At 44.1% G+C, this 10743-nt stretch overlaps 1 pseudogene; it reads right to left on the reverse strand.

Moving 5' to 3' along the window:
* Window positions 1-10316, reverse strand: part of LOC109314013 — a 14756-nt pseudogene extending 4440 nt beyond the window's left edge.
* Window positions 10317-10743: the final 427 nt, after the last annotated feature.

Consider the following 10743-nt stretch of genomic DNA (forward strand, 5'->3'; position numbering starts at 1 on the left):
GACCCCCACCGTTAAGTCTCTTTCCCCTTGACTGCACTGTACTCTAACCCAAAGCACTTCAGAGTGCCCCTCCTCTGACTCCTTGCTAATTGACGAGGATGTGTATTCCTCCTTAATATAGAGTGCCACGCCCCCACCTCTCCTTCCTATCCTGTCCCTCCTGTACTTGCTGTATGCAAGTTCCCCCTCCTCCCCCTCCCCCCACAGCCGGCTGGCTGGAAATTCTGGTTAGTAGAGTGTGCCGGTTACTAAAATGCCAGTTAACACAGGTTTTACTGTAGTTCAATTTAATAAGCTGTAATTGTAGAAATAAACAGGAAAGCCAAACAATGGATATAGATAAACTATCTTCTAGCAAACAGAGCAGGAAACCTGGAACTAACTGGAAGAAGGCACGTTCAGGCTCCAGCTACAAGAGACAAAGATGTTCTGGCCAACACTGAAACTCATAGATCCAAAGGACACCAGAGAGTTAAAAAAGTGATCCATTAGAGAAAGAAGCAAGTTCAGTCGTTGGGGGCCTTATGTGTGAAATAAGAGAGAGAAGAGGCTGTAGAAAGTGACAGGTTCTGTACAAGAGTCAGGCTAAGCAAGGTTTCCTGGCTATGGTCTGGAGGTTGGTACTGTATAGAGAGCTCATAATCTCCTCTCTTTCATCTAGAGTTCAGTCCGGGCTATTTAACAATGAAATAGTACTTGGTAATGGAGGAAACTGGGCTGCACGTGTTAATTGCTGGTCACAACCCTGAGGGAAGAGAGTACAGGGTCCAATAACTGTCAAGTCCAGTGAGTAATCTCTGGAAGTAGGAAGGAAACTGTAGCTTGCCACCTGCTTTAAGATTGGACACATTGTGAGCTTTCAGCCTCAGGGACATGAAAGCTTAGGAGACCTTGTTTCCTTGGGGCATGTACACACTAGAAGGTCCCAGCTGTGGATAGCTCACTTAACTGTTGTAGTGCACAGGTTCTGTTTGCCTATTCACGGGGTTATTTGCATCTGCAGATCCAGGTTTTTAGGCAAATGTTCAAATTGCAGTTGTATCAGTCAGGCACAGGCAGGACTTGATGTGCACTACTGAAAATGGTATCCTTTTGTATGTTTGCTGTTTAGTGAGCTAACATTAATAATGCATATGAACAACCATTTTTATTTGATTAGAAATATTCTCATAGGAAATATAGCATGTAAACTTGCTTGAACTATAAGCTATGGCTATATTTTTCATTTGCTCTTTTTTTCAAATACATGATAAGGAAGTTGTGTAATATAAATAACAATGCAGACATCATTGTTGCATTGCAATCCATTCATGAGGTCCTGGCCTTGTTGTGCTGCCCCATGGGAGAGCAGGTGGTATATAGACAGATATTTAAGCAGTTATTTAGGGTTGATTTAAGTCCCTAAGAGAGCCTGAGAACAATAATAAGGCATGGTCTCAGGACTGCATATGCTGTCTGTGCTACTTACTTGCTGCACTTGGGTGCATAGGGAACAAGAATGAACAGATGGAGCTGATTGCCTCAGGAGCAGTCCCAGGCTCAGCAGGGAGTCAGGATCAATGCAGCCTTTGGTTCCCTGCTATGGAGCTAGAAGCCTGGATCCCAAGAGTGCTGACTCATAAGCTCCTAGTATCCCTGTGCAGTTGTGGTTCCCAGGACTTCTGAGGCTTCGGGCTTTCCATGAATCATGAAAGAGAAGCCCAAAGAGCCTCAGTTGAGCTGGGAGCCTGTGAATGTGGACGTCTAAGATCATTTACATTTTTAAGTTTTTACAAAAATAGTTTGATTCTTTTGAATCATTTTTTAAATGTTTTCCTTGTCAGGGGAAGTGTATACATTTCTCTCATTCTGAAACAAAAATCTTTAAAAACAAATTGCCTTTTCCTTCAGAACAGAAATTCTGACTTTTAACCAGTCTGATTATTACTGCTGCCTTTTTTGCTTCTCTCCCCTTTCCTTTCCTATATTTCTTATACCCATTGGTACAGTCCATGTACACATGTGAGTAACTTTATGTATAAATGTTCCTGTTGTTCTTACAAGGGTTCAGTGTAGGGGTACTTTATATTATTCATAAACAGCAAAATTGTATTGTTATGAACCCTCATGGGACTGGGAGCAAAGTTTGTTAAAAGTCAGTTTGCTGCATCATCATCATAATCAACAAAAATCAGTTCTTGTCAATAGAATTATTCAAAGTTGGCATTTGTTATGAGCAGTCACATTGACGCATGCGTTTTACTGTTCATTAGACTAATATGCAGTAAAGTGTCACTATCTGTGTGTGCAGCAATTACTACTCAGTAGATTAATTTAAAATGTTGTTTATTGGTACCGATAAGACAGGTACTAGAAAACAGCACTTTAAACTAATGCACCTAAGCACACCGGTAGATGCTGACCTGGGAGCAAATTGTTACTGGTCAGCTCACGCAGCAGGGTGCCACAACGGCTGGTTGGCTTAGTCCTGAGCTCCAGGGGTTGGAGTGGGGCAGTGGGGAACTGTCTCTGGTTCCAGCTATAGGTATAGGCTGATTTTGTATGCCGAATTTCTGTTCTGTTACTGGCATAGACTGGCTTCTGATCATTTATACAAGTTAAAATGTAATGTGTATACCTGACCTCAGAGTTCAAGGTAAGTTTGGCCACTTATTCTGTGCTATATAGTGCTTAGCACAGTGTAGTCTTAATTGCAGTTTGAGGCCACTGTATACTAAGGTGAGCAAAATACAGCCTTTGTCTGGATTGTGGTAGGTCTCTTGGTCCTGTCTGGCTAAGGTGCCACTCAACTGTGGCACGTCCTGATGCCCCCTGAGCACACAGTGGGGCTGGGGCAGCTCCGCAGCTGGACCGCCTTCCTAAGCAACCCGGGTGGAAGCAGCTTCTTCCAGTTGCCGCTGCCACTGCTGCCACCACTGCCTCCAGCCCTGCAGTAGCTGCAGGGACCAGCGCGCACAGCTCCAACCCCACACTGGCTCTGGGCTCACCTGTCCAAGTTGAGCAGCAGTAGCAGCAGGAAAAATTGCTGCTCAGTATGGGGTAAAAGCAGCCCCTCCTGATGCTGGCTCTTCCTGGTGCAGCTGCCTGGAGCTCATGTGAGGCTGCCTGCATCTATGCCACATCACCGCTGCCTCATGTTGCAACAGTGGTGGTGCAGAGCAGATGCAGGGCAGCCTGACATGGGTTCTGGACAGTAGCACCAGGAAGTGCCAGTAGCGGAAGGGGGAGGGGCCACTTTTACCTTGCACTGTGTGGCCACCTCTCTCCTGCACTGCTGCTGCTCATACTGGGCCCCAGAGCCTGCTTCTAGTTTGCCCATATGGGCTGAGAAGCAGCAGCAGCTGCATCACCAGGCAGCAACTGTTGCTCAGTGGAGTGGGGAAAGTGACCCCACCCCCTTGCTTCCATGGGGCAGTTTTTGGTGGGGCCACCCAGAAACCATACCTCTGCCATACCTCTCCATCACCAGCACCTCTGGGTTGCCCTGTGTCACAGTGGTGACAGTGCACAGCAGCTGTAGGGCAGCCCAGAAGTGGTGACAGTCACAGGGCAGCCTGGTGTGGTGCGGGCTCTGGGTGGCCACACCAAAAACTGCCTGGCAGTGGCTAGGGAGAGGGGCCACTTGATCCTGTGTCAAGCAATGGTTTCTGCCTGGCTACTGCTTCTGCTGCTCAGCACAGACCAGACAGGCAAACCTGGAGCCGAAGTGGGGCACGCGGGGTTGGGTCTGCACGTGTCAGTCCCTGCCACTACTGTGGGGCTGGGGACAGCACAATGGGAGTGGGAAGGAGCCACCCTAGCTGCACTGCATGCCCAGGGGTGGCAGGATACAATGCGGCCCATGCTGCGGAGTGGACACAGGCTGTGCTGGGGCTTCATGCTGTTGGCAGTGTGAGGGAGATGCTGCAGGTCATGCAGCCTCTGGGCTGTTGCAGGGTGGGGGCTGACTGGCTCAGAGGGTTTTCTGTGGTGGCTTCCGTGCACACCCCACATATCCTCAAACCCTCCCCCTACAAACCTCACAACCACATCCTCCCCCACATGCAATCACCCCACAAACACTGCACCCACCCACAATTGCCCCCACAGCCCCGCCACACACATGCCCATGCGCCTCTGGGTGGAACCGCGTTCACTGCTACACACACACTCACCTACACACAGCCCCAGCCACCCTCCCTCACCACACACCCCACAGCCCCCCAGAAAGCCAATACCCACCCACCCAGACAGCCACACATACCCCCACATACATACATATCCACACACCCATAATCCCCCCACAAACCCCATACCCCTCTGCACCCCTCCATACCCCCCCACAATATACAAGAGTAAGACTTCATTTTGAGCTAATATGCAATCACTTCTTTGTATACAGCACAAATGCACACAAATCAGGACAAAAATATTTTTTTAAAATAAAATATATTATTAAGGATGTTTGATTTTTAGTATATAATTTTTTTTTTCTGGTTCCAAGACGGCAAACCCCTTCCCAAAATGAGTACTTCCAGTGGTAAGGGGAGGGACTTCCAGTGGCAAAGGTCAGAGTTAGGGGCAGGACTTCTGGTCCCAAGATGCCAACCAGGGAGTGGGGCCACCCTTGCCAGCTTGCCACTTTGCCAGCTCACCAAAACTCGTTAAGCAGACCTCCAGTCAAAATAATTGCCCGCCCCTGTACTAAGTAATGATGTTGATAATAGATTTGCATGTTCTTGCTGAGAATTTTTGCATTTTTACTCCCTATTACCATAACCATGTGAATGAAATAATACAAATTGAAAAGAGTACCAGCAGTAATAAAGACATGCATAGAATCATCTCAACAAAAATAAGACAGCAATGTTTGCAATGAGTTGGAATTCAGTTATCAGTGTTTAAGAGCAATGCTGTGTGATAACAGCAGAGCAAAGGCATGTATTATTTGAGAACCAAAAGGAGACGGTCTGCAGGGCATTGAAAATAGAGCATTATGATTTTAAATCACTTAGGAACATGATCCTTATGTTTAACTTGCTATGACTATTCATAAAAAGGCTGGGGGAGAGAATACTTTTAGTGACATTTTTTTTACTGCCAGTCAGTTTGCAGTTATACAAGAAAATTGCTCGTATCTTCCCAAAACATCCCCCACCGCTCTCGACTAGCAAACATTATGCAAGTTTTGCCTCAGACTTTTTAAAAGCAAAATACAGAATTTATGGAATAGTTACAGACTTCAGCAAATGCAAAGCTGTATATGAAGAAGCCCATATGAAGTGCTACTGTGAGCCAAACTTACTCAGCATGGCTTTATGATCCTCATTTGTCTGGGCAGACTATGTAAAGGTTTAGGTCTGTACAGCTTTCAGCAACTTGTATTTTACCTCAAAGGTTTATCCTTTCTGTCCAGTGGTTCTCAGCCTGGGTGCTGTGGAAAACTTGGGTGCCTTGAGATCCTTTTAAGGATGCCATCATGTATTATTAGCATGGTTAGGTGTGGAAATGCCTAGGCATGATTCATAAGGTAAACCCAGAGATTTCAAAAAGGAATCCATAATGCCAACAACATTCTGACCTGTTGTGGTTTGAGGTCTTTGCAACAGAAGAATTGCTCTAATATTTTTCTGTAGTAAAAAAAAAAAAGGGTGAAGACTAAGCTGGCATTTTCCAAGGAGTGCCTTGAGTGTAACCAGGGCTCTCTTGAGGCTAAAAAGTTTGAGAACCATTGTTTCAGACCTAGAAGTCCTGAGTTCAATCTCTGCCAGTAACACACTCAAGGATGTTGCACTAGCTGCAGATTTAAAGAAAAACATCACCATAAAGCTAGTTGTTTTTTTTTAAAGGTTTAAATCAATTTGAGATACACAGCAAGATAGGTATCAGGAAGGGAAAGTGATTGACACAGTGCTCTCAGATACATAAACTAAAGTTAACAAATTATGATTTTTTTTTTTGTCTTAAGTCTCCTCCAGATGTTGCTTGAAAAATGGTAGGTACAATCTGACAGAGATAAGGATCATAATTTTCAAAGCTTGTTTCCTGAAGTTAGGAATCTACGTTTTTATTTAGGCTTCTAAAATTTGCTTGATATTTCAGATAAGTAGTACATGTTTATAATGAAATGTTATTTGCTATTGTTCCAAAATATCATTTTTTGAAAATAACATTTTTAAAAGACAGTGCTGCTCTCCTAAAACTATTGCATGTGTCATTTGAACTCTTTGACTTATATACTTCATTATTTTGTACATTGCAATAATCCTGAAGTTAGGCCGAGATCAGAAAGAAAGCACGTCCTTTCCGGTGGGTCATGGCTCATCTACTGTTTCATGTAAGATCAAAGAGACAATTCTGAAATAAAAACAATGCTTTCCCAAAGAAAAAGTGACTGACCTGTCCTTCTGCCCAAAGTCCTGGGTGTCCTGCAGTCAAACTCATTAAAGAAAAAATAAATTGGATTAGATTACAAAGAGCAATTTGTGACATAGTCAATATTACAAGGACTTTTTGCTTTTGGTAAGGACAAAAAGAGGAAGGACACGATATGACTGTAAATAATGCTACAGTCATGTAAAGCAGAAAAGTTGCTTTACACAATACAATTTTCTTCTACTTAGTAAACCTCAAGTTTAACATGAACGAACACAAAATAAATATGAAACTATAGAAACATAGGAGCATATTAAAATAAAACTATATGGATCAATTTTTCCATTTTTTTTTTTACAGTGCTACCTACATCATTTGAAGGGTATCTTTTATGGGGACAGGAAAATTGAATAGCTTGAATTTTGTCTGCGTGGATAGGTTGTGAGGATGCATGTTACAGGATTATGCTGTTTTGTGTGGTCACTACGTTCCATACTTATTACATAATGAAAATATATTGCTCTTAGCAGTCACCAAGAATATACCTCAGAGTGCTTTACAAAAAGAAGCTAAGAACTGCTAACTACATATGAAGGAAAATGAGGCATAGAGATTAAATTTATCCAAGGCCCCACTGTTACTTTGAGGCCATGACTAGATCTCAAAGGCCTTGTGCCACCCTATTTAGTAATGATGGGGAATTGAATTTGATTTTGCTAAAATGAGATTGCTGAAATGATTAAACTGGGTGTAACTTTGTGTCTACATGAATACATTTTCCATTGTCATCTTGTATACTGGGTTAAAAAGCACAATATAAGTTATATACTTGTAAAATGTAGGAAGAGATTAGTTTTTCACTGTGCTTGTATTTTCATGATTTGAATATGTGCAAGTGAAGACAAGACAGACAGTGGGAATGTGCTCAGTGTGTTGGTGATATCATATTTCTCTCATACACAAACATTTTCATTGAACCAGTCCATTTGTAGTGCCAGCTACATAGCAAAAATAGTATGTATTGAGGACTCAGCTAAAATGAAAACATTGCCAACATTAAATTTTTATTGGAGATCTGCATAGTTCTCTGATTCTTTCTGAGAACTGATCATTGCAGAAAATGTCTTTAAGAGAGGGAAGAAGAACAATGGAATTATATCTATATATAATGATGTGTTGAGGTTTCCTTTTTAGGCATAAGCTATGAGATGATATGTATTGTTTTTACTCTCTAGCCATTTTTGAAATTCTTACCCAGTGAAAACATCATAGTTTTCATTTAAAATCTTGGTATTAGATACTTAGTCTGAGACCAGCTGTGACACTTAAGTATTTCCTGCTTTGATTAACCAGATGATCAAATAATCTAATTAGTCTCCTCATGAGAAGCAGTCAGAAGTATGATAGCTTTCCTATTTAAGAATCAATAAAATGGCAAAATGGTAGAATCTGCCAGGGCATCTGTAACACAAATGTTTTATTATGAAAAAATGGAAGCTTCATATAGATTTGATTAGAGAGGATTACTTATCTTCATTAGCAATACTTGAGGATTAGCAAACAGTGCTTATCAGTTTGGATACTGTGTGTGTGTGTCTGGGAGAGAGAGACTTTAAAAATCTTTATTATAAAAATATTACCAACAAAAAGTGAAAGTTCAAAAGTGTGTAGTCCTCTTAGGGGCTGACCATAAAGCACTTGTAATGAAAATGCTCATGTCTCCTGAGTTTGAAACCCCCTTTCCCAATAACCTTTACGGGATTACACATTTAGGACTAGCTTTCTGTCTTCTGCCTTGCAGTAGCCCAGTGCAACACAAACTGGTTCCTGTTCTGTTGCAAGTGAAGTGTCCAAACTCAAATGTGACACGTCTGGACCAAGAAGTGGAAGAATTGGAAGTCATTGTCAGAGCTGGCCCCTGCAAGCCAGTTTCTGTGGCATTTCAGAGTCACGATCTTGACCTGCCCCAGCAGGAAATTGGCCAGGCAGATCTTGCTCCCTTTGGCCACTTGCTATGGGATAGAGAAAATGTGTACAATTTTGCAGAATTCCAAATGCAGTATGACAAAGAGGGCACTGAGGGCGGCAAAGAATGGTTGCAGTTGGGGGCAGTCCAGGGAAGAGGGGGGCATGGGAAAGAGGGCGGCATGTACCACACTGTTCCATAACATGAGATAAGGTGGCACCAACTAATAAGGCCCCAGAGCAGGGGGGCTTGTGTTCTGGAGGGACAGAACAAATCAGAAAGAAGCCTGGAAAGACCAAATTAGTATGTGTGCATATGATGAACTACATGAACATATGTCAACATAGAGAGACCAACCAGTGATAGCCATGGATGAAGAATCATCAGGAGAGAAGGAGAATACAAAAGCAGAGACTTGAGAGTAACAAAGGGTCCCCCTTCTCCATCCCGAGAGAGTCCCTAAGAGGGGTCCCCATCCCCTGGGAGGGTACCCAAGGCCACCATAGACAGAGGGCACATCACCAGCCCCTCTCATCCACCATACTGGAGGGGATGTGTGCCTTGGCATCCCACCTCCAGGCTGCTGACATCTGACACGTAAGACAAGGCCTCAGGGTGAAGGCTGCGGCCTGGCCAGATGTACTTTGACTCTGATGACAGCCCTAGGATTTGGTAGATATATAGAATCTCTTGCTTGAATGTATTTTTTTCTGTTATCACAGTTTATCAAAAAATTTGCCTGTTATTGAATGGAAAAGTTGTGTTCGGTCTAAGGGTAGGTCCCCTCAGAACAAGGTATCTGGAACCTAAATCCAGAGTCAACAATGGGCATGATGATGCTGAACAGCAGGGTACTGGGCCCAGCCCTATCATCATTTTCCACAGCTCAAAAAATAGGCAGTGATTGTGGGGGAGTGGCTTGCCTACCAAGCTGCCATTGCGGAGGCCTTGTGTGCAGAGTTGATCCTTCAGAGCAGCAGGTACATCAATGGAGAGGGCAACTTTCACTTCAGTCAAAAGGTGCAAAGCAAAATGAACAGAGTACAGACCCAGCTGCACTCTGGTTGACCAGGGCTTTTGCTGAGAACTAGGTGGACTGGGCTAAGTTGAGGAGGTGAATCAACTTGATGGTGTGTAACCAGACCAAGCAAGTGATGAGACTTCTGAAGGCAAAGCTTGGTGCCTCTTGCTGCAACAGGGGACCAGCCCAGTTCATGAACAGCTGCTTGATCAAGCTCGGCCTCACCTGAGGCAGCATAGGGGTTTTCTGGCCCAGTGCCAGGGCTGAGAAGACAGAGAAATGCCAGAGGGAGGAGGCAAACCAAGAAGACATGGGCTGGATGGCTCTGGAGTGAGTGGAGCTGAGAAAGCCAAGTCTCAGGAGCCTGGAAGGGCTCCAATAGTTTAAGAAAGAACTGGGAAGGCTGGGGCAGCAGGGAAGGTAGGAAACATTGGCAGGATGATGCGCTGGAGGAATCGGCCGTCAGCATCACCGGCAGCACCCCACATGGTTTTGTTTATTTCATTTTTTTTTTTCTTTTATTACTTAAAAGCTGCGGAAGCCTGGGGGAAAGGGGAGCTGAGGGATTGCCACCAGCAATGGACACCTCACAACAGTCGGGCTTCAGGCTCACTCAAAGTGTAGTAATGGAGGGTGGGAGGACTACTCTGACACATCAGGGAAGGCAGCAGGTGCTGCTAAGGTCCTCCCTGAACAGACACAGAAGTGCCTAAGCTGTGGGTAGTAGGGGGCCTGGAGGGCCCACCTGTTTTCTTTTCATTCCAATTAATTTCTTCATGAGGGTCGGGCAGTGAAGTACGACCCGCAACCCCAGGACTGAGCCGTTTCCTGACTGGCAGGCTCAGCATGCAAGAAGAAGGACTCTACTTGACAGAACTTACCTGGATCGTGCTCCATCTTTAAGTTATACACCATTTTTCTTTGCAAATCAGACTGAAGACTATCGCCCATAGAGAACAAGGGCATAATGGACATGTTACCAACAGGGTGGCATTAGGACTAGGTGTAGGGGAGGTTGGAGCCCCAAGGAAGATTTGGACCCACTTCTCCGTTAATAACGTGCAGCTGAAGTAAACTGTCTCCCAACAATAACTAGGGTGACATCAAGATGTGGCAGGCGAGAATAGGGAAACCACAGCTGTGTGTAAAGACTGGGTAAGGTCACATCTGTACAGCACAGTCCCACTGGGTGCAGGGCCAGGGCCTATCCTATACTGCACCAACAGTTTGCCTGTAACTTACAGAGTAGATCAAGGCAGTCTAGCTGTCTCTCACTGTGGCTATATTGCAAGTGGAAGTTTATTTTTATCTATCTTAATGTAACCAGTTCATGTAATTTGTGATGCCAGTTACCTGGTTTGAAAGAATGAGCACATTTGTAGAAATGCAGACGTATATGTAA

The sequence above is a fragment of the Crocodylus porosus genome, unplaced genomic scaffold, assembly GCF_001723895.1.
Source record: "Crocodylus porosus isolate Cpor-Errol unplaced genomic scaffold, CroPor_comp1, whole genome shotgun sequence".
Lineage (NCBI taxonomy): Eukaryota > Metazoa > Chordata > Crocodylia > Crocodylidae > Crocodylus > Crocodylus porosus.